General features: G+C 43.2%; 1 protein-coding gene across 1 annotated transcript in view; it reads right to left on the reverse strand.

Moving 5' to 3' along the window:
- Nucleotides 1-14448, reverse strand: part of slc8a4b (solute carrier family 8 member 4b) — a 55095-nt gene extending 40647 nt beyond the window's left edge. Inside the window, exons 1-2 of the mRNA XM_018737162.2 lie at nucleotides 14403-14448; nucleotides 13440-13620 (exon numbers count right to left, since the gene is read on the reverse strand). The gene's annotated coding sequence lies outside the window, so the exon portion shown is untranslated. The remainder of the gene's footprint in view (nucleotides 1-13439; nucleotides 13621-14402) is intronic.
- Nucleotides 14449-25068: the final 10620 nt, after the last annotated feature.

Below are 25068 nucleotides of genomic sequence, written 5' to 3' on the forward strand. Positions count from 1 at the left end.
AAACAGACCAACATCATTCGCTCATGTTCAAGGGGTTACTGTGGTGATCCCTTGGGCTCAGGTATCTATGAAGACCACCGAGATCCACAAGGAGTACAGGGCCCCAGTCCCACAAAGTCACTGCTGATTCAGTAATTTCATCATTATAACGCATCTGCCAAATGTCTTGTCTTGACATTTTAACATTATACTTATCCATTTAGCTGATGTTTTTATCCAGAGCAATTTTTCTCAATATGTAATCTGAAAGCAGTATAAGAGATCACAGAACATAAGATTTCTATTGATTTTACTAGGAAATATTGCTATCTAAGCCAACCCCACATTGTTTTGACATATTTTAGCTGAGATTTCAGTACTGACATGTCCATGACATAAGGTTCCTTTTCTTCTACTCAGGTCATTGAAAAGTTAGAGCATGACCCATTGAGTTGACTGAGTTATAAACTATTGTTCCACCCTGTAGGTTTCTAGCTTTAAAATGCATTATTTTTCTGAGTTACACTTTTTCACAAATAACATTAACATTACATTCATACCTCTATATATGGGGGGGTGTGGTGGCGCCTGCTGTGGATCAGCTCTGGGGTTTGAGCCCTGCCTGGGGTGCCTTGCGGCGGACTGGCGTCCCTTCCTGGGTTGTCCCCTCCTCCTTCAGCCTCGCACCCTCTGTTGCCAGGTAAGCTCCGGCTCGCCATGACCCCGCTCAGGACAATTGGTTGGTGTGTGTGTGTGTGTGTGTGTGTGTGTGTGTGTGTGTGTGTGTGTGTGTGTGTGTGTGTGTATGTAAAATATGGTAAAGCAGCACTGAGGCACAGCATAATATTCTGTCATTTTCCTTTAACCTTCATGCCTTTGACCTAGTATACAGTACTAGGTACTTTATGTACTTTGTACCACTACTTATATGTACTTTATAGCTGTATATTATACTCCTGTACTAACATACAGCTATAAAAGAAGAAACTAATACAATCTTTCAATATGATCTGCAAATGCTTGTATTAGATACATGCCAGCAGTGCAAAAAATTAAAGCTCATTCAATCTGTAATGATGACTTCTTGCCATAACCATTGGTCAGAAACTCCAGCCCTAAAAAACAAAATCCATTTTTACATCAATTCTTAGTTACTTTCCTGGAATTAAGTGTGAACACTCACATTGCCAAATTAAATGTACAGTACACTAAAACCCGCAAGACTGCAGGAGTGGATCTGCAGACCTTTGCTCTGGGCAGTACTTAGTGCACTCGAGCTGTGTCTGTCCAGGGGCTCTGTGGGTTGGACTAATGGAAACCCATACCCACTGGTACACACCCATATGATTATCAGCAAAATCTGGGATGACACCAGTTAATACATCCTCTCCGTACGGCCAGGAGTGAGTAAATATGCATGAACACGATCTACAACCAAAGCAGTCATCCAAACAGAGAAAGATCTGGTAAAGATGGTATTTCTGTACTGCATGTCTCAAGCTCCTTTGATACAATACCTTTGGCAGTCACTGCATCTACCCATGCTCAGTATCCTGTTGGCCTTGTCAGTCACACAGTCTGGACTAGTTTATAAAATGTCTCAGTGCTTTGTGGTGGGTGCCCAGTGACAGTCTATTGTGTGACAAAGTGCTTCCTAGAATGAGGATATGTTACCAAGCAGTGTGCATACTACAGCTTGGCAAGCTGAAAACTGCCCATTATTTTTAGTTCACTGCATGACCTCATTTTTATAGCGCCTTTTATCAAAGCATCTCTATGGGTTCTGTGGAGACAAGGGAAAACCTGCCATATTTTTTACTGTAGTGCAGTGCTGAAAGTGCACCACATGTGAGGGTACAGTCAGGGACTTGATCAGCGGGGATGGGAATAAGGACAACAGGGCAGTGGACAGACGGTGATTAGGAGACAGACTTCTGACGGCGGTCCACCAGGACTACAGCCTTGTTCTAGCTGGTAAAGACCACTGGTGCACTAATGGTCACAATAAGTCTAGACCCCCATTCTGCTGCTGTTTTGACAGACTGATCATATGATGTCCTGTAAGTATTGCAACTAGAACACAGGGCTGGTCCACAGGCAGTCGGACTGTGCAAAGCAGTCCTCTGCGTTGTACGGCCAGAGCATGATACATTCCTGGAAAAAAAACACGAATCACTGAAGAGCAAAAAATGTGCCTCTCACTAGGTTTATGAATAATGTATGTGAAAATGATCAAATGAATGCAAACAAGTGGATATCAATAAAATTATAGTGTAATACAAAAATATTTTTACAAAAAACATTCCCAAAAGGAATAACATTTTTATCTTAATGGCAAACAATTAATAGTGATTAAAAATAAATGACTTGGTTCTCTAAAAACACAGCTTTTCCAAATAATTTCAGATATTATGCAGGTGTGCCATCCATAAACTTACCTATTGATAGAACGTTAATTAAATTCCAGAAATGTTAAGCATGAAAGAGGCTAGTTTTTTTGTTTCTAACATGAAAAATTTTAATATATACTTTACAAATTAGATTTAAATGATTTATTTATAGAAGGGGGGCACGGTGGCGCAGTGGGTTGGACCGGGTCCTGCTCTTCAGTGGGTCTGCGGTTCCAGTCCCACTTGGGGTGCCTTGCGACGGACTGGCATCCCGTCCTGGGTGTGTCCCCTCCCCCTCCGGCCTTACGCCCTGTGTTACCGGGTAGGCTCCAGTTCCCCGTGACCCCCTATGGGACAAGCGGTTCTGAAAGTGTGTGTGTGTGTGTGTGTGTGTGTGTGTGTGTGTGTGTGTGTGTGTGTGTGTGATTTATTTATAGCCGCTGATGCAACACATAGTTTGTACTATATGAAACGCTTAATGAAAATACTAAAAAGTATGAAGAAATGTATGACTAAGGTGGTCTTACTTAAAGTGAAATAACCCTCCCCTTGTCTAGGAGTTTGTCTCACATTTACAACCTTCACACACAGTGCCTCATCGACCCCAGGCCAGCAACTTCCTCATCTGTTCTCAGGTCACGTCCAGTGCCCATTATACTGGCAAAACTTCTAATCACACATTTAACAGCAATGATACTGAAACTCTCCTTGTTCCAAGAGTAAAGGTTAATAATTGTATAGATTTGACCCATATTCAATTTGCTGAGCAATAACTCAGGTTCATATATTTTGTTTCCAGTAACTACTATTGCTACCAAACATTATTATTACAGCACAGATCACGAGGGTAACTGTAATTACCGGTTTCCCTTTCCTGTTTCAATTTCTATTTGCCATTCCCATCACATTCCCAATCACTATTTAACAATTACCATTTTTCAGACAATTTTCTTAGGGCTGGCACCTATGGGAGTGCAGGTAGACGGACTGAAGCTACGAGTATGTATGCATTATCTGGAGCCCTCCACACACACGACTGGACACATGTGCTTGTGTACAGCGATAATCTGCAGCCCTGACATTATGCTGCACAGCCCCATTGAGCGCGCCCAGCCATGTGTGAAAACGCTCTCAGCACTTACCACACTGCTGCCGACAGCATTGCCGCTTGTACTGCTGAGAACCAGGAGAAACCAGGAAAGAGACTGGCTGGAAAGAGACCAGATGGGACAGACTGGCTAAAAGTGGAAGGGCCAGGGGAATGGAGGATAAGGACAGGCAGAGAAAGGCAGAGGGCCAGACAACCATTCTCCCGTCAGTAAGCACCTCCTCACAGTAGCGGATGAAGGGGTGAAGGTCGTAAGGATTCGATTTCTGAGTAAATTAGCACATTCCATTTTAGAGAAATCAATGTAGGCACCATTCTTCACTTGCAAGTTTAGAGCAGAAACTGAGCAGGGACTCGAAGCCATGCACTGCTTTGCAGAAGCCCCATTTTATTAAGGCCACCCAAAAAAACAAAAAAGCAGGCAATGTAAGGAGACTTGAGTAATGAATGCATTAATGTTAGATGTAGGCTGCAAACATCCTGTATCATCTATTACTGATAACTACAAGAAGTTTATGTGGCATGTGCAAAAGACAAATGGAACTTACATAAATACATAAATATGAAAACTGACATCTGCAACCGTAAAAGCACAAACGGACCAGTTTCACTGGGACCTTCCAGCACAGAACCTTGGTTTCACCAATTGTAAGTAATCCGAATAAAAGAGCCTGATAATTGATTACTGACTCTGAATATAATTAAGGCTTTGGAGGGAGTAAACACTAAAGTCCTTAGCTCTTTGAGCCCAGACTAGCCTGCCCTTTGTATTGATCAATGACAACAAAGGACATTATACTCTGCAGGAGAAAGTTTCTGGCAAGATGACAGTTACCTCTTAGTCCCCTTTCAATGGCTCTTACATGAAGCCTGAATTAAGTTCAGACCTCGTTCTGGCCCTACAAGCAGCCACACTGTAAACCATGCATCCCATCAAGATTTCTGCAAGCCGCATCAATATGTTGTGCCAGTGTCCCATCTCTGAAAAGTCAAAACTCTCAATTATGACTCCTTTCGGTCTCAGTTGCTCAGTGGTGAAATGATCTTTACAAGTCCTCACTGAGAACTTCTGAATGCAATCCACTAAGAAGAAGGCTTAAAACCTAGCCCTGCATGTAAGCAACTGAAAGCCTGTCTGATCTAATCGGTTTTAATAGAAATCATAGTCTATATACAAGTAATTAAGTCTATTGACAACATTAGAAAAAACAAAATAAACAATTATTTAAAAGTTATTTTAAAATTTTCCTTTTTATAAATAGTCATCCAGCCATTATCAGTAACTACTCAGGGTGATTTGGAACTTATTCCAAGAGCACAGGATATGAGCCAGTATTCACCTTGGAAGGGACTTTTTTAAATATAATATATGCAATTTTATATATCACAGTTTTGCTGCAATCTACAGAAAATACTAGATAAAAAAATTACATGTTAAATATGTATCATGAGAGGCTTTTGGGTACTACTGCAAGGTCTTTTTAATTTAAAATACATTATCTTCCATTTGAAATACATTGCATAATGGAGATTACATAGCATTGCATTACTTTCATTTTAGTACGCACACGCACGCACACACGCACACTGTCTGAAACCGCTTGTCCCGAGTGGGATCGCGGCGAACCGGAGTCTAACCCGGCAACACAGGGCACAAGGCTGGAGGGGAAGGGGACACACCCAGGATGGGACGCCAGTCCGTCACAAGGCACTCCAAGCAGGACTTGAACCCCAGACCCACCAGAGAGTGGGACCTAGCCAAACCCACTGCACACCCCTGTTTAAGTAAACATTTACTGGAAAACTAAACAAAGCTAGGCATTCTCCTCTTTGGAAGCATTTTGCCTGAACCATTAACTATATTAGAGGTCCAAGCTTCTGCTAGTTTGGATACACATTTGTTAGGGCAGTTAGAGCAGGATGTGTGAAGCAGAATGACACTTAACACATAACACTGATCATGTTTGTGTTGATAACATCTTTAACGGTACCACATCCTCCTAAATCTAAAAGCTGTTTCGGATGCAGATGCACAAAAAATGAATAAATAAATATACATACTCAATTTAATTCTGCTCATGTTGCAATAAGAGGTAAGGCACAGTGAAAGTGAGAGACATTGAGTAAAGTCAGGCCTGTTATACAAAAGTCAGGAGAAGATTACTGGTCTGCCTATGTGTGCTTGCATTTGTTCAGGGAGAAAGGTAGCACAGACAAAAAAATCAGGGCAACCAGCAGTGAGGCTAAATCACAATGCTGCAAAGTAGCAATTGGGAAGAACACGGTAACTGCTCTGCTCTAGCTGCACATCATTCTGAACTGAAAGAGTTCACTTTTACGCTACCACTGTCTCAGTCTCTACATCCTCAATAGCTGATCTCAGTGGCCACTGTCATAGACACACGGCAATGAACAATGAGCAGCCTGTTCCGCAAGCAGTACAGGGGGATGGCAAATGGCATAACCCATCACCATGGAACTCAGTACACAAGGCTGGGCCAAAGGTTACCATCTCACTGTGCACATTCGACTCAGCTAATGGGCCAATCAGGTGGCACAGAGAGCAATCATATAGCTCACCACAAACAAATTCAAATATGCAAATATGGTTCTTAGAAATCTGCCTGCTGTTACACTTAACATCTTAATCATTTGATTAAGATCCAATTCGAGTGTGGATGCTGCTTGAACCGCAAACGTAGGTGCTTAACTGAAAGAGAGCCATGGCAGTACCTAGCTGAAGTGTAAAGCACACAGGCTCTCCACTTTTCCTCCTCTTTTGTGGGCACCAAACCTGTCCTCATTCTTCCAGCATCACTTTTATGTTTGGTTTCTTCTGTTCATATATCCACCAAGGCAGTCCTTTCTATTGTATAGAACACTGTCAGCCTGGGTCAGGGCAACCAGTTATTTTTCTCAACTTCTTCTCTGAATAAATGCAAAAAGTACAATACTGAAGGTAGATGTTTCGAATGATTAGTCTCAAGAAACAAAGGCAGGCTTCCTGCAGAATCATCTCCACGTGTTTTAAAAACATATTCAGAAAAACTGGCCCTGTGTGTCAGTGGAAATTTAAAATGTATTCAGCTGAAAATATTCATTTCCCTTTTATGAGATAAATTAAGAAATAATGAATAATAAATAAAAGTGGTATATTTGAGATGACACCAGAATTTATGAATAAGGGCTAAAAGCCATTAGCGCATAACAACTGCTTTATAAAAACACTGAAAGAGTAGAATGCATGGAGACCTGCGAGTTTCAGACATTTTGATGTGTTCTATAATAACACACACTAATTCCCAGATTTTTAAACACCAGTTTGACAATCGTCTGTGACATCATGCGAGAATGCATCTTTCCCTTACGTTATAAAGCCCCAGAAACTCATTTACATATCAGAATAAAAGCAGCAAAAACACATGGGTACAAATGCCGTTCAAGATCATTGGAAGGACAGCAAAATGGCATTTGTTACGACTGCACATGTATAACTCAGAGCAAGAGAGCAAGAAAAACTGCACAAACATGACTGAATACCATGGTCAGGCTGAGGTGTACTAAAAGCTCATAACAGCCGGGCATACCTTTCTGCACGTCCAGTGGTGTAAGAACAACAGACAGCCTCAGAAGCAGAGGGGAGCAGATGGAGCTGTTTTTCTACCCAATTTGTATACATTCCTCTTATATACACAAAAAATTAAATAATGTTCATGATTTAAACAAACAGTCCATCAATAAGTTTCAGTGGCATCCAAAGCATTGCTTCCATTGCATTTGTCCTTTTACTTTTTTTGGCTCTTGTTTTCAAAGTGAAGAAAATCAAAAATATAACATTTAAATAACTTCAAATATCCACAAAAATAAGCAATCCCTCCGAAGTAACGTGCACATTGCAGTTGGGATTTAACATATATATTTTGGCTGTGAAAATTTGTGCTAACAAGAAGGACCAGGAAAATGAACATTCCATTAAGTTTCAGCCTGGCTGAGCAAAATTTTATTACAAATATAAAATCCATCTGCTCTGTAACTCTTTGGTTGCAGACAAAAACTCCCAATAAAACTGTACACATTTTTGAAAAATTCAATTTGCACTCTTTCATCAAAGAGGCTTCCAGACATGCTGACTTCACAAAGAGCTTTAAGCTTTACACTTGTAAGAGAATGTGTGTGATTACCAGATCAGTCTTAGCTAATTAAACTCTACAGATGTCTTCAGACCAGCTTCGCAGCACTCGTGCCAACATGCATATACTACACACACAGTGTAAACACACTGCAGACGGAACACAGTTAAAAGACGCTCCACTGCAGCTACTGGAGACATTGCATGAGCCATGACCTCAGATGGAAACAATTTGTCCTACATCTAACTGTGTTACCACTAAAAAACAGGTGTAGGGACCATCAAGGCATGTAAAGGACTGTTTTAGACAAAGAATGTTCAGAATATGATATTTGTCTCCAGTGACAAGTTGTGTGAAATCAGCCACATCGAGACCATGGAGTGTGTCTCTGTTGTCTCAGAGCTACTCTTAAATCTAGTTCCAAGGTTATGATTATGTAGCATTTGTCATGATCTGCAGTGCAAGTATCAACACCAAAATGAACACAGTATAAGAAGAATCATTCCCCCTATTAAATATATTAAATATAAGTCATGTGACCCACATAACCATAATGCTTTAAACTAAATTAAGGACCCAGAAAGTCTTCATTTGAACACATGCTCGCCTTTGGGTTTTCCAGCCATTCTTTATTACATCAGTAAATGCTATTTTATATAACCTGTAATAAAAATCCCAGGAGCAAGGCTACATAGCAAAACAAGCCACCAATAAAGTCAAAATTCTGTGTATCTATAGTGTGGGGAGGTAATTAACTGTTCAACATAATTAACGAGATTTGGCATTGCTGCACAAATGGTATCAAAATGACCTTAAGAAAAAGGGAATTAGAAAATGGAGCAAACTTCAGAAGGCATATAAATAAACAAGGTCAGTTTTGCCCAAACCTGAAGAAGGGCTCAAATGAGACGTGAGGCAGTAATGACATGCAAACAGTCAATCGAAGCCCAGAGGAGTTGTCTATAATTTTGGAGTGCATGCCTCATGACAGAAGCCAAAGACAGAATAGGAACACTGACTATATATTATGGTGGCATGCTGGTGCAGCAGATAGATGCTTCATAGCTCCTGAGCTCTGGATTCAGATCTGGGTTGAAATGCAGCTCAGACTTTAAGGACTGTGTGGAGTTTGCACGTTCTCCCCATGTTTGCTTGGGTTTCCTCCCATAGTCCAAAGACGTTTTTCCAAAGTGGACTGGTCACTCTGAATTGCTCTTTGTGTGTATAGTTTGGTCTCCTGTCCAGGATGTACCCTTTCTTATGCCTCCTGCTATTACAATAGACACTTTTCTGCCATGACCCATATAATTATTGCATATAATAATTGTCCGGATGAAAAAGAACCATTGAATATTTTCTTCTGTAGCATTTCAGAAGGGGCTTAACTTGAGGTATAAACACACAGGCTACGGAACAGGAGCAGGCTTGACAAAATCCCTTTGAGGTCTTTGATATTTGTGTGTTGGAGCACAAATCACGGAGCCGATATCACTGTGAAGATACAGACAACACAGGGAATTTATTTCCTCGGTCTAACCTCTTTGAAAGTAATAATTGGATAGACTGATTGTGAAGCTGCAGAGATGTGATAGCAGGAGAGTGAACAAAACACTGGCTTTGATCACAAAAATTGAGAGCTTAAAGCGAGCAGATCAGATATAAAAACACATATGTACATCGGAACAGAACATTGCATAAACCATGTTTTTAATTGAACTTCCTTTATATACATATATAGAGCTTAATATTTAAAATACTTGACAAAAAAAGGATCTCAGATGTGAACATTAACCTCCATGCACATTCCTGCTATATTCATCTATTTGACCTGACTGTAACTCATGCATGACACACATCTCGTATCCTTCTGGAGCTAAACCATTTTAAAACATATTTCCATCAAATGTTCCAAGTGGTGATGCTAAGTTAGGCCGACGCGCACGATGAGTCTTGCAGTCCTATTTATTTGAGGAGAAAATCAAGGGAAACAAATCCTTCTGAGCTGTTCTTGATTGTCCTGATTACCTTCGCTCTTGGGTCAGGGCTTTCTCTAACCTTTTTTGAAAGCATTGTATCAGAAAAGCATTCATTTTAAAAATCTGTTATTCTATATTCCAGAATACTCCAATGCAGCTGGTGCAAAAGGAATGTTTCCTCAATGTGTCGGTGTCACATTGTCAGATATATGAACACACAACACTGGGAGCTGTAAGTGACCCCATGCCACATGCCCCGGAGAGTGAGTCGGGATCAGCAGCTGGGAGTTTGCTGTCAGTCTGACACACCCAGTACTTCCAGTTCATTTCCCACAGCACCCTCTTCCCTGCCAAAAGTCCCACCTGTATGACCTGTGTCTGCGCTAGAGTGTGCACAGATACAAAGGATTCTGCTGTGTTCCCAGTTAAGGAGAAGCATTGTTTCCCTTGAGAAAAAAAAAGGGACTACATAACGGGAAGGGGTTAAACAAAAGCAAAAATGCACAATCCCATTATCGTGAACTTACGTTAGCCTTGGGTTCTGCTGTTCTACCGCACCATTGTAGCTTGTGCTGCATTTCAGCCATTCCCAGCTATACATTATGCCTAAGGGGGTGTGATCATCAGCCATCCAAACTCTCACCCTGGATATGAGCATAACAAAATCGATTAAGACACAAGACCGTGTGACTGCAGAACGGCTTTCGATTCGTGTACAGGTAAAAACTCCCAAAGCAAAGTCATTATCCATTATCTAGGAAAGGTAAGCACTTTCTGCATCTTAAATCCACAACCAATTAGACAAGGAATGATAAAATCTGCAGGGACTAGGGGGAAAATATACTCTGTGCTGTTTCTATGTCTCTCTTAACCTACAGCCCTTGTTTTATTAATGACAATCCAGCTCAGGGAAGCACTGTGGTGTTTAAGCAGAAACTACCACTTTTTCAAGCACCCCAAGGTAGTAAAAGATGACAAATGCAAGAATGATGAGGAAAACTCTGTCCTAAACTGCTCATTGAGGACCAGCATGAAAGGAATGTATAACTAAGCTCTGTATTCAGTGCCAGATTTATCACATTATTTCCTTTTCTTTGATTAGGTAAAAGCTGATTTCATGTGCATTTCCTGGCATCAGTTTCAGAAATTTTTAATTAAATTTGGCACAGCCCTGTTTCTTTGCATTTCCTAAATAATGTCAAAAATAAATTTGGTATCTGAGCTTATTAGCTATTTGTACAGTGCCAAGTTTTGTAATTTATAGTTCTGTCATTGACAGTTACTCATAGATTTTAAAGCAATGGAAATGAACTTTCATTTATTCCATGAAGCTGATAAGACAGCTGGCACTGTCACATTTGGTAGGGAAACATATTTCATATTCTGTCATTTCCATAGGGATAGATGATTGCAGCATGAACAAAATTCAAACAATTTCCATTCAGCAAAGGTACCTCACATTGATTTAACATCTACGGTAAGGTACATACTGGACATGAATGATTGATTATGTAGAAATATTCAGAGAGCACAAATAAAGAAAAGCCATCTTTTTCTTTTATTAGTCTCATAGAACTGCACCTGCAGCAAGGTAAGGATTATTTTTGCATTGTCATGAAAATTAGGGAGCAGCACATTAACTCCAGTCTCTTTCAGTTAAAGTCATGACAAAAGAACAAACATGTCTCCACAATAACATTTTGTTGCAGGGTGGCACTGAGGACCAGTTTGCTTTTCTTGGCCACTTCGCACCATCAGGCCATGATGAGGGTCTAGTGATTCAGCAGACCAGTCCCTGCTTTCAGCACACACGCCTCCTGATCTGAGATCAGTGAACGGATAGTCTGAGACAAACCACAGAAGCCACCTGAAGATCGAGAGTCTGTGGTTTCTGCTTTTTTCTACAAACGCATCACTTCATCACACCCTTAATGCGTCTGAAAAATTTGATTTTTTTCCCACACAGAAAATACACAAGAAACACTACAGAACATATTGGGAATATTTCCGGAAATTTAAAAATAGGCCTGAAATAAATATTTATGTGACCCAGTAGAGGGCTATTTGGACCAATTATAAAAAGTAAGGTTAATGGAATGAAAACCAGTTTAAACACAGGCCTTCTGTGGACTCTTGCAGAAGGACCTCAATGGTTCCTGTTGTGATGAAGTCCTACATTGGTAATTTTATGCCATGGTTTTGTACCTGAATGTTCTGAATAAGGACCAAAAGCCTCCTAAGATTTTAGATCCTACTTTAGTGAATGCATTGTGTGCTAAGTGCACTGTCAACTGGTTTGCAGATCCCTTAACTGAACAGTGGGCTTCATCTGTCTTTATCAATCATTAACCTCTCATCTGGTCAAGGAGTAACTGACTAACAACAGATGATATCAATACTGCACAGTGCAAAATGTACGATTTTGAACACTTTTTCCACATATTTTCCTTTCTGACCTCCACGAATTTCAGCTCAATGCAGTTGTATCTAACCCTGTTAGATACTAACCTGTACTTTCTACCCAAACTTCAAAACTTATTTTGCCAGGTATGTTTACTTCCTTGGAGATTTAAATCAAGCAAAAATCAAATGACAAAGTTCTTTCATTACATCACGTTCCATTTACACCAGAGAAGCACTAATGTATGGAATTACAGGCAGGTGTTACTAGGTACGCCTCAGATGCCACCAATTCAATCTTTTTTAATCCTCCTGTAATCCAATCATTAAGAAAATCTGCCTAACGTGCATTCGAACCACTCACCCTACTGTTGTACCCTTGACAAATGACACACTGAACTCTTGCACAGCATGGCTATGTAATTTGTTTTGACTGTAACTTACTTCAGCTGCACAAGGAAAAAGCCTGTGCTCAGAGAATAACATAATGTATTCACTCTGGATAACCGAATCAGTGAAATAAATGTCACTCACTCACTGTTGACAACCACTCATCCTAAGGCAGGGTCTTGTGCCCCAGAGCCTATCCCAGAAGCACAAGCTGCTAGGGCAGGCAGGCTATACCCCAGATGGGACGCCAGTCCATCACGTGGTAGCCACACCCACACTGGCACTCTGAGTAATTCACAGCTGCGAATCCACCTGAAACACATGTCTTTGAGATATGCAAACTCCACACTGACTGAACTGGGAACAAACCAATGTCCAATCGCACAGTACACGTGCCACAGAGCATCAGCACTGCACCATCATGCTGCCACTTTAAATAACTGTCTATCTATCCATCCCATTTCAATACCCGCTTCTGCTGAGCGGAGACACGGTTATCTGGAACCTATCCCGGAATCATTTAGTGCAAGGCTGTTTGGATACATCCTGAACGGGACGCAAGTTCATTGCAGTTAAATAAATGTCTTGTACAAAATTCCTCTAAGCATTAATCTATGTGTGCATTATTTTGGAAAAAGTTGTCTGTACACAGTCTAACCTGAAGATCACAGTCTAATTAATCACCGAGGTACTAGTCAAAAGAGTTAAGAAACCTGGGCAAAAACTATGTTGGATGAACTGGCCAGCAAAAGCAAAGCAACCAACAAGTAGTGCCCTACATGTCTGAGATGCGCTGCAGAGTGTTGGTTCATTTCTCAATCAGATTTGTTAACCAAAGATTTGTGAAGAAAAACTAGTTACCAGCAACTGTACTCTGTATAACCTTTGACTGGTACTGTACATGACAAATGCAGTCTGTACTGGATAGGAGTTTCGGAAACTATGATCTATAAACCTAGTTACATTCATGTTCTTAAGATTCTTCCTTTCACTAACTTAAGTTGGTAGAGCATGGCAGACACTGTGCCGCAGGTACAACGTCAAAATTACAGAATGCCCCTCTCACCTGCACTTGTCCTTCTGGCAGAACGTGGACCCCTTCTTCTGTGGAAAATCACTGCTGGTCTCACCTGGGCCCACGGGGGTCACACCAGAAGCCAAAGGCACATGTCACGTGTTCCTCACCGTGGAATCGGGTTCGAAAGGGAGATGGGGGGGGTCTCTCCTCAGCTCCTCTCCTTGCAGATCTGAAGATGGATTAAGTCCACAATTAGTGACAAGACGATAAGCCAATGAATGTGTTCCATGACAGTGCGGGTAGTAAATGAGACGGAATCTCTATTTCACTGGCTGTAAGGAAAAAGGCTGAAGTTACGTTTAATATTCTGAACACAAAATAAAATGGTTTTGCTCATATTTTATCGCCTTATAACTCACTAGTTAAAAAGATCCTAAAATCATCACTCATTGCTTACGCGTTATGTACCGGATTCCTGAATTAATTTCCAGTGAACCTCATCCAAGTGCATTTTAGTGAACTGTTGTTACAGCACTTGATGATCGTTCCGATCGCTATTTTTTAAAAACTGTGGCACCAACTGAGGCTGCGCGTAACAGGACGGGATGGAGCAGTGGCTCTTCGTGTCCTGTGTTCCAGCTGTTTCCTGGGCACCTGGAGGTTGCCGGTTCGAAGCCCACAGCTGCGTTGGTACCTGTGGCCGAGGTGCTTACGCTGAATTGGTACGGTAAGAATGCAGAGCTCTGTAAAGAGGTACGGCAGTGCGAAGCTGACTGTATGATACCTGCCATCAAAGGTGTGAGCTCGACGAACGACGAGGCGCTGCGCTCCCGCGGTGTCCTGAGGTAGTGACTAGTCTGAGGCAAATCTCAGACTCGCTCAATGTGGGAGCCGCGAACTCGGAGCGCTGACTCAAAATGATGGGTGATTATGATGGTGATGATAACAGGAGGAGAGCCGGTGAGGAGCACACGCTGCGTGGAGAGGAGTCGAGTGCCGCTCATTGCTCACCGTGTGTCGAAGAGCCCCGGGTCCTCAGCTCGTGTCCAGCCGACGCACAGACGCTCTTCGGCCAAAAGCTCCGGCTCGCGCCGTTCAGCCTCAGCACTAGAAGCGCTCGCGCATCCCCGCCGCGCGCCTCCGCGTCGCCCAACTGTCCGAGTGCGCGTTTCAAATCAAGTGCCACGATAGCAGGCGCAACTTCTGGGTTACGCCGCAAACAAACACGGGCATGTGCGTTTTCCCCTTCCTCCCGAATCGGAGCCCTTTTTCCCCGATTGCTTATTCACAACAAGCGAATCCGTGTCGGACTGACAGGAGAGTCCTTGAACCGCGCGCTCCGCTCGGGATGGATGGATGGATGGTGGTGAATGAATGAGGGAGGAGGGCGACCACCTGCCTTCGTTTGACCGCAAAACGGGCTGTTTTAACCCCGGATCTCCACTGTGCGCGTGCAGATATAAGAGTACAGCCACACAGTGTCGAGGTGTGTGCGTGTGTGTGCCTTTCCGCGGATGCGCTGTGTGCAGATGTGTGTGGCGGCTGCGGACGGAGAGCGATGCGGTCGCCTCAGCAGCGCGCCGTCGTCGACTGACTGCGAGGGGCGGGCGGCTCTGGGGGCCCGTGAGACGAGGAAGGAAACATGACCGCCGTCATTCCTTTGGCCAGCATCTCCCGGGGAAGCGGGCTTTCGCGGAAAACACCGCCCGGGTGTATATATAAAGAAAACAGCCCGCGCCTAGTCCAACCTGAGCTGTGTCGCACTGAGCTGAAGAGAACGGTGCCTAGGCGACCCGACAGGGGCTCTCCTCCCAAAATGTTACAGATTCATTCAAGGGCACATGACAATAATAAAGCACAGAGGTCAGCACCGCACGGTCTACTATAAATAAATAGCTCTTCAAATCTGACGCTAAAACGCCACTGAAATCGTTACACGGAGTACAAAAGCTGAGGTTCACGCAGCAGCAGGCGACGCCGCCACACTCCGGAAGGCGACTGACTGGGCGCGTGCACGCAAAGCAAAGGCGGGAACGACAGCCGCTTTTCACGCAGTTTTTATGATTAAAAAAAGAAACCCTTATATTAAATGGGAGCTATTTTATCCATTCGCCGTTCCTAAAAATAAAGTTATTCACAACACACAGCGTTCGTCTTAAAGCGTTTTGTCTCTAATAACTTTCAAAATGACCCGACGAGATCGATGAATCATCATGGAAAGAGCGAAAAATGGTTATTTTAAACCTGACGCAAAATTTGGGTAAAAAACTGGATTCAGTAAAAATGTCACTTAATAGTTGTTTTAATGAGTTGTCTTATCAATGAATTTCTATAGTGGTTAAAGTTGCCCTCTTGTACTAGAAGGAAAACGTTGGAATCCCACTTCCATTACCCAGTTGTGTAAATGGATAATAACTGTAGGTAGCTTAGCATTGTGAGCTGCTTTGAAGAAAAAATATCAGCTAAATAGATAAATGTGAATGAGTATCAAATGTAAAAGTGTTTTCCTGCACCCGTGATGGTCAAAGTCAGTTCTGAAGAAACTGTATGCTTTTCAGTCCATTTTTGCACCCATGTACTAGGCACTATGAGGATACCTGTTAGGAAGGATGCTATAAATAGTATAAAAAATAAACTTAACTGAATTTTGCACTTTATGTTCCTGTTCTTAAAAAGGGTTTCATTTTCATGTTAATGTCAAGCAATTCTTGCAGACAGATACAGATTTACAGCACAAATGTTTGATTCATTAACTCACTTTCATTAACTTTTTGTCCCTGTCAGGGTTGTGGGGGATCGGAGCCCATTCTGGAATCACTGGGCGCTAGACTAGGAAGGAGTGGTACATCCGGGCTGCATGCTTTTGGTCTGTGAGAGGAAACCGGAGCACCCAGAGGAAACTCACGCAGACACAGTGAGCCGAGTTCAAATTACACCCAAACGGCCCAAGTGCTCTGAGGTAACAGGGTTACCATGTTTCCATGTCGATCTATTAACTGTGAATACATATAAATTCATTCACACAGACAAATAATGGTCTGAATACACAGAGAATGATGCTTTACACTCTGTAAACTGCTACTGCTGCACACTAGGTCAGAAAAACTGCCCTTTATAGTATATTTATTCCAGGCATGCCAATAACAATGGAATATTTAATTACTAGTCTGCACTCAACTGAGTTTTTTTAAATTGGACCATCTTTCTCAGTTTAATGTGATTCCCATAGTTAATTCAGCTAGAAAGAGCCATCACACACACACACACTTGTCCCATACAGGGTCACAGGGAGCCACAACCTAACCCAGCAACACAGGACAGAAGGCTGGAGGGGGAGGGAACACACCCAGGACAGGACACCAGTCCATCACAAGGCACCCCAAGCAGAACTTGAACCCCAGACCCACTGGAGAGCAGGACCCAGTCCAACCCACTGTGCCACTTCAGAAAGAGCCATCTCAGACTCAAATTTCTTATCATAAATAGAGCAAAATTGCCTTTTAATTCAAAAAGCACATTATTTCTGCATTTGCAGTTTTTTGAGTTACTATACGTAATTAACTAACTAGATACTTTCGGCATTATTGTGGCACGTTAGACTGCCTTGAGATGCTGTCATCACTGATCGGGTGGAGAGAAATCTACTGACTCATAATGTATGAGGGCAGCAGGTAACATAGTGGATAGAGTGTCCACATTAAAGTGGAAAAACCCAGAAGATCTCTCACATCCTGCTAGAGAATAGAGCAAGAAAACTGCTATAATATTCGTGTTCCAATTTCAAAGCACAACTCTATATGAATCCAACGAGTGATATGAAAAACAGATCAAATAAATGTCTTTTTACACAAATAAATGTGGTCACCCTGTTTGTTATCATGAAAGGTGATTTAATGAAATCTCAGACTGCCTAAAACAACTGATATTTTGCATGATGCTGACTTTGAGTGCCCTTCAGCAAGGTACCTCCCCTGAATTGCTCTTGTATAAACAGCTGAATAATTGGAAGTAGCTCAGCATTATCTAATAAGTTAAGTTTCTCTGGAGAACAGTGTCAGCTAAATAATAGTAATAATGTACTGTATATGGGAGCCTATTTGAGGTCAGTGTTCTACAGGCACAGTTCTGAGTGCAACCTGTTGTACTGTCCTGCACCCTCTCTGTGGCATTTCAAATGGATCACCTCGCTATAATGAGTTTCTATTGAGCTTTACTTTAATCCCTACTTCCCTGATTAATGCTCAAAATGATATGTCACTAATAAATCATCAGCCTGCACCCACTGTCTACACGATGTACAATATTGCAGACATCGCTGACAACCTATCATCAGCCTTCTAAGTTGCTGTTCATTTTGCAACTTAAACAATCCTAAGCATGATAGAAACATATTAGTTGTTTTAGACACTCTGAGATTTCATTCTATCATCTGTCATAATAACATAGCATGAATACCGTATTACATTTCTTACTGCATTCTACAATCCATGGTACATTACTGTACAGATGCCAAGTCTTTAAGAAACAGCATGCCAATTTACTGCAGTTATGATAATTATTGCTTTATGGCCAACAAAACATATGGAGTCCAGAGACGCACCCACATTAAAACACCAGGAGAGATAAATGCAGATGACTTGCAGGGTGGGGCATTTAATCACAAACACGCAGGGGTTTGAACTGTGACTTTCAAAGCATTACAGGTTTTAAATATGCCCCCCAAAGTGTTTTTTACTGAAAAATAATTTTTTTTAGTCAGAAAAATGACTGCCACACTTGACACCATTGATAAATTCTTTCTATAACGTGTCATTTTTGGTTATTACAAAGTATTTGATTTGTTATCTTTACATGTATTTTCTGTACTACATTTACATGTCTAGTTTGTATGGTCTGGTATATTCATTGAAATTTGACTGGTTTGTTGCAGCTGGGGGTGCGGTGGCGCAGTGGGTTGGACCGCAGTCCTGCTCTCCGGTGGGTCTGGGGTTCAAGTCCCGCTTGGGGTGCCTTGCGGCGGACTGGCGTCCCGTCCTGGGTGTGTCCCTTCCCCCTCCAGCCTTACGCCCTGAGTTGCCGGGTTAGGCTCCGGTTCCCCGTGACCCCGTAAGGGACAAGCGGTTCTGAAAATGTGTGTGTGTGTTAGACCATGTTATAGTGTCTGGTGCCTCCTCTGCAAGGAGCTGCTTGGTGCCCACAATTACAAATATAAAACATTATTCTGAGGCAATCATGAATAACTTTCTGGATTTTTTAAAGTTTTTACACTAACAAAACTGAAGTTTTTTTCCATAATCATTTATAAAAACTTTTTTTTTTTTTTCCATTTTCTCTGAAACTTCGATCGCAACACAGAGCATTCAAAATACATTTGATTCGGAAATATACTTAATATATTAAATATACATAGCAAAACACATCTGATTCACATACACATTTTTTAAGGTGAGGAAACTGCACGCCAAAGAATCAACACAACATGGTCCTTTAACGCTTCCATTTCCAATCATGAAATAAAATCTGCTTTTTTCATTTTATCAGTCTACAAAGTACAAGGGTGTTGAATTTCAGTAAAAACACTGAGCATGCACTTGACTACACCCAGTCCTAAATAGAAATACAGTGAAAACATGTTCTTTGACTTAAAAGTGTACCCCTCTTTAACAAGAAGCAACACCCATTAAACATCTCCAGCACTTTCTGTAAAGATGGAATGAAGGTTTATGCCCGGGTGGGATACAGCCTAGAGTTTCCTAAAATTCTCCCAGTAAACCCCAAAAGGCGGCTCCCGGTCAGCATGTATATAAATGGCCAATAATTGCATGTGTCTAAATGCAGTCAAATGCGGGAGCTCAGAGTGTAACCACAGAAGAAGGGAACATTAGGGCCTTCAGTCTGAGCTTCCCTCTCATTGTCAGAAGTTACAGACCCAACAAATCCACAAAAAAGCTACGTACTGTATGAGGCCTTCAGAGCTCTGATGGTGAGCGCATACTGCTGCGTGAGCACAGACCTACACACACAGTGAGAAAACCCCTTGATTACTCTATGAGCAGCATATACACTGATGCCTGGAAGCTCCCGACATTGTGTAACACACACTCACACACGGAGCTGCATATGCATGCCTAAGAAACACAGTTAATTCAACAAAATAATATTCAGCAATATGTGTAAAATGTATATTTTTGTTCACAATGTTCTGTTGGAGGGGGGTGTTGGCGCAGCGGGTTTGGCCGGGTCCTGCTCTCCGGTGGGTCTGGTGTTCGAGTCCCGCTTGGGGTGTCTTGCGATGGACTGGCGTCCCGTCCTGGGTGTGTCCCCTCCCCCTCCGGCCTTGTGCCCTGTGTTGCCGCGTTAGGCTCCGGCTCGCCACGACCCCCGTATGAGACAAGTGATTTTGGGCATTGTGTGTGTTTTGTTGCATTTATGCTGCGCACGGGCAGCTGGTAATGTAGAGGTTAGAGCTGCTGCCTTTGGACCCACAGGTCATAGGTTTAAATCCCACCTCTGGTTGTAGTACCCTTGAGTAAGGTATTTACCCTCAACTGCTCCAGTAAAATTACCCAGCTGTATAAACGGGTAAAGAGTTGTAGGTGGCTTAAAATTGTAAGAAAAGTGTCAGTGGAAACGCCAGAAAAAAATCTGCCGAACTGAAATGCTGACTGTGACCACAATACGGATCATGAATATAATGAGAGGATACGTAGTTGCAGGAAAACATGTGAAAGAAGAACTGTAAAATAAATCCTAGTTGTGTCAGTCTGGAGAGAAATAATGGAAACGATTTCTTTCAAAGGGACGGGACTCTGTAATACTGTGTAGCTCTGATTTCACAGCATCTGATTGTCAGAGTATGATCAGAACTTTGTGAAGCAAATAAACACACCTTGAAACTAACCCATTATTATTATTATTGTTGTTGTTTTGTTGTTGTTTATTGGCCTAGGTGTTATTTTTCTTATTATTATTATTGTTGTTATTATTATTATTATTATACAATAATACACAGGGAAAGATTTTCAAATCCTTGTGCAAAAATTGAACATCTTTCCCTGTCTATTTTTGTATAATAATAATAATAATAATTATTATTATTATTATTATTATTATTGTTGTTGTTGTTTTGTTGTTGTTGTTGTTACTACCATAGAAAGTTTTAAGCAGACAAAGCGAAATGACTACAATTTAATAGAAATATACTTTAGTGTCTAAGGTCGCCATCAGCTGGTGAATGAAGGTAAAAACTGAAAATCTAAGCAGATGTTTTGCAGTTCCTACAACATTCTGAATGCTCCCTTCCAGCCTTCATCACACACCTCTTCGTTAAATGAAGGAAGAACACTTTACCTTGCCTAGGAATCACTTTACGTGCGTATGAATTGGAATTTACCCCAATTTTACCCTGTGCCTTCAGGGTAGGCTCCTTGTGACTGCAACCCTCCCTTAGTATGAATGAGTGAATAATATGCAATTTAACTCACGTTCCAGATGATCAATTTATTATTTATTTTACTGCCAAGCTACTCAGACTCTGAGAAAAGTAGGATACATGTGAATAAATTACTATATAATACAAAGGAACAGTATCTGTGTTATACATCTATAACTATCATATAGTGTATGATAATAAAAAGAGGATTAATACAGTAGATTATTACAGGGGTGAACAAAATAACAGAAACACCTAGCAATATGTTTACATTTATTTATTCAGCAGATGCTTTTCTCCCTTCTAATGAACTCTATGTAGTTTTACTATCAGCTCACATCCTTTACTCACCATGGTGACTTACACTGCTAGATACACTACTTACACTGGGTCACTCATCTATACATCAGCGGAACACACACACACTCTGGGGAACCTGAACAGCATGTCTTTGGAGTGTGGGAGGAAACCAGAGCACCCAAAGACTTACACTGCTAGATGCACTACTTACACTGGGTCACTCATGCATACATCAGTGGAACACACACGCTCTCTCTGTCACTCACACACTCTGGGGAACCTGAACAGCATGTCTTTGGAGTGTGGGAGGAAACCAGAGCACCCGGAGAAAACCCAGGCAGACATGGGGGGAACATGCAAACTCCACACAGACTGAGTGGGAATCAAACCCACCCCCTCTCACACCACCCAGGTGCTGTGAAACAGCAGCGCTACTCACTGTGCCACCCACGTTAACATCAAGGACCTAATAAGGAGTAGGTGGGGTTCAAGTCCTGCTCAGGATGTGAGGAGTTCGTATGTTTCTCCGTGTGTTTGCACCCCCCAGGCATGCATGGAGGAAGGCACAGGCAAAGCACTTCTGTTCATCCCATGCCTTGTGAACCAGGCAAGTGGTCGCTCTGAGTCGGGGCCGACATCCAGTAAGGAGAAGGGCCGCCCTTTGCCTTCAGAAGAGCTTCAGTGTTTCCTGAAAACCTGTCGTATAGCTAAGTCCTGAATGTCCCACAGGTCCTATGTGTAGTGCAAAAGTGCAGATTCTTCCAGAAGGAAAGCCTACGGTTTGTTGACGGATGAAGGCGGTGGAAATGTACTTCGCATTCTGTGCTCCACAACTTCCCTTAAAGGTTCACTGATGCTTAGCCCTGGAGACCGAGGAGGCCGTGGAAGGAGTTTCACTTAGTCCCTGTGTGTATGGGGGCATTATCATCCTGGAACATGGGAGCATCACGAGGGAGCTGTGTTTGCACCACAGGGTGCGCCCGGTCCCGTAAAATGGTCTAACATGCCGAGGTCATTAAACAGCCACGCAGACCAATCGGACCTAGCGGCTCCCATGAGATGACTGCCCACACCGCCGCTGAACCCCCACCACGTTTAACAGCTGGCACCAGACATTATGGGTTGAAAGCGTCCTTTGGTTTTCTCCAAACATAAACGAATCTGGATGTAGGAAATAGGGTGATAGATGACCGCAGTACGTTTTCCATCCCATTTCATTGAAGAGTTTTTTCATTCACCCCCGGAGCAACAAAATAAAAACAAATTTATTGCGTCCTCGGTGGCCACCACTGTTCGCAGTCATTCTCCTGCCATCAGGGAGGCAATGTCATCAGTGTCTTGGCTGGGTCTCCAGTTCAAATCCCGCTCCTGCCATAGTACCTTCGATGAAGATACAGACACACACACACACACACATTGACTGAGGTTGCTTGTCCCAAGTGGGGGTTGATGTGAACTAGAGCCCAACCCGGCAATGCAGCGTGTAAGGCTGGAGGGGGAGGGGACACACCCAGGACGGGACGCCAGTCCACTGCAAGGCACCCCGAGCGGGACTCGAACCCCGGACCCACCAAAGAGCAGGCACAGATCAAACCCGCTGCACCCCCCCACATTCGATGAAGATACTAACCCTAAATTGACAGAGCGACAACACCCAGCTGTACAAATGGCTCAGTCTTTGTAAAGCTGACTTCCTAACATAAACTGCCCTGGGCAAATGTATCCGCTAAATGAAGGGTAGCAAGAATAAGCAGGGTTACTCTAGTCCTGGTAGAATAATGAAAGGGTGTGATGTGATCACTTTCCAAAGTTCCCTATTCCTTAAACACTGGACAGACAGGAAGTGCCCCTGTTGCGTTTCTCTTTACTTTTAAGCCTTTTATTTCAGGCAGTGCTTGCAAGACATCCTTCTTCTTCCGCTGATGGTAGCTTTATTCTCCCTTTCCTAATGGTACCGTTCTTTCCATCTTCCCGATGGCATCTTTTACGGCCTGCCACTCCCTGGACGCTCGGATTTATACCCAGGGAAAAGCAGGCACTGGTGGGGGGGGCGGTGTGCCATAGGAACGGAACATATCTGAAAGGTGGCCTTGAAGGAACTGTCTGCACATCCCAGACTCATATCCCAGATTGAGCCCCCGCCAGATGTTCCGCAGCCGAGACACAAGCACAGCGCTGGAAAAGGAATAATAATAGAGTCAATAGCAGGACAGTCGCATAGTTGTGTGTAAGCAAAAATACGAATACATATATCCCTTGTCCCTTGATCCCCAAGCGGGGGTCACGACAAACCGGAGCCTTACCCGGCAACACAGGAACGAGAAGGGACACACCCAGGACAGGACGCCAGTCCATCACAAGGCACCCCAAGCAGGACTCGAACCCCTGACTCACCAGCGAGCAGGCACAGGCCAAACCCGCTGCACCACCGCACCCCCCGAAGCAAAAATAATGCTACATTATTAATCCCACACCCGCACCCGAATTCTAACCCTGCAGAACCAGCTAAGTGACCTCCCCTCCACTGGCTTCTTTTTTTACCTAAACATGCTGACATACACAGAGCTAGGGCTCGAGGTCAAAAGGTCACAGTCTATCACATATATTACCATGCAGTACTTTTTAATATCTTCTAGAAAAGTGTCCACATAATCCAGAACTCAGCAGGGCTGCCTTACAAATCAAATGTCAATTTTTCGAGTGGGAGAAATTTAAACACTTCAGTCTATGTGAAGATGGAACTTCTGGTGAAGACCACAAAAATAAAATACACTGGCCCCTTTTTTTACTGGAGTGTGGGGTTCATATGATTGACCTGTAGGATTGTGGACGGCTACAGTTCTGCCGAGGGGAATATTTACGAGAGTCATGGCCTCCGGGTGTGTGCCCAGCAGGAATAGAGCCCCAGACCACACACCTGATCAGCACCATCTAGAACAGGATGAACGGAGCAGCACTAGTGAGAGACCCCGTGGAACCTTGACTGAGACAACATGCATCTTGTGCTCTCCGTCTAAGTTCCCATGATCCCTATGTTCCCCTGTCTTCACCACAGCTCCACATCACTTCCACCTGAAAATAAATTCTTCACCTGGGATCACCACAGGGGGGTGTGGTGGTGCAGTGGGTTGGACTGGGTCCTGCTCTCCGGTGGGTCTCACTGCGCCACCGCACCCCCTGTTACTTACAATTATTTACCCATTTATACAGCTGGGGATAGTTTGTGGGGGGGCGGGGGGGTCTGGCCAGGTCCTGCTCCCTGGTGGGTCTGGGGTTCGAGTCCTGCTTGGGGTGCCTTGTGATGGACTGGCGTCCCGTCCTGGGTGTGTCCCCTCCCCCTCCAGCCTTACGCCCTGTGTTGCCGGGTTAGACTCTGGCTCCGGCTCCCTACGACCCTCTATGGGACGAACGGTTCAGAAAGTGTGTGTGTGTGTGTGTGTGTGGGTGGGTGGGTTTGCCACAATACCGGCCTTCAAGTGATTTCTTGAGAACAAGGCCAACGAAATCAAATTTGTCATAATCAGTCTGTTAGTCACCTTTGTTAACCGCACGTCCCTGTCCGGGTCATGGCAGTCCAAATCCCATCCTGGAATCACCGAGCACTCAACTAGACACAGTACACCCTGGACAGGACGCCAGCCCATCAAAGAGCAGCTACACACTGCCCGCACGCCAGATGCAATTTGGACTCACTAAGCGACCTAAAAGACACCTTCGGAGCATGCAAACTCCGCGCAGACTAAACTGGATTCAAACCCATGCCCAAGCAGCCCAGGCACTATGGGGCAGCGGCGTTACCTGCTGCACCCCTGTGCCACCCTGCCATTGTGTTAGGTTTTTCAAAACTATTTCCAATTTGCAATAAGTGGCGCAAACAAAGCGGGATGCGGGAGCACATCAAAATATCAGTGCGAAGAGCTTTGGGAAGGTGAAAGGGACCCTGCA

Source organism: Scleropages formosus, chromosome 13, assembly GCF_900964775.1.
Source record: "Scleropages formosus chromosome 13, fSclFor1.1, whole genome shotgun sequence".
NCBI classification, from domain to species: Eukaryota; Metazoa; Chordata; class Actinopteri; order Osteoglossiformes; family Osteoglossidae; genus Scleropages; species Scleropages formosus.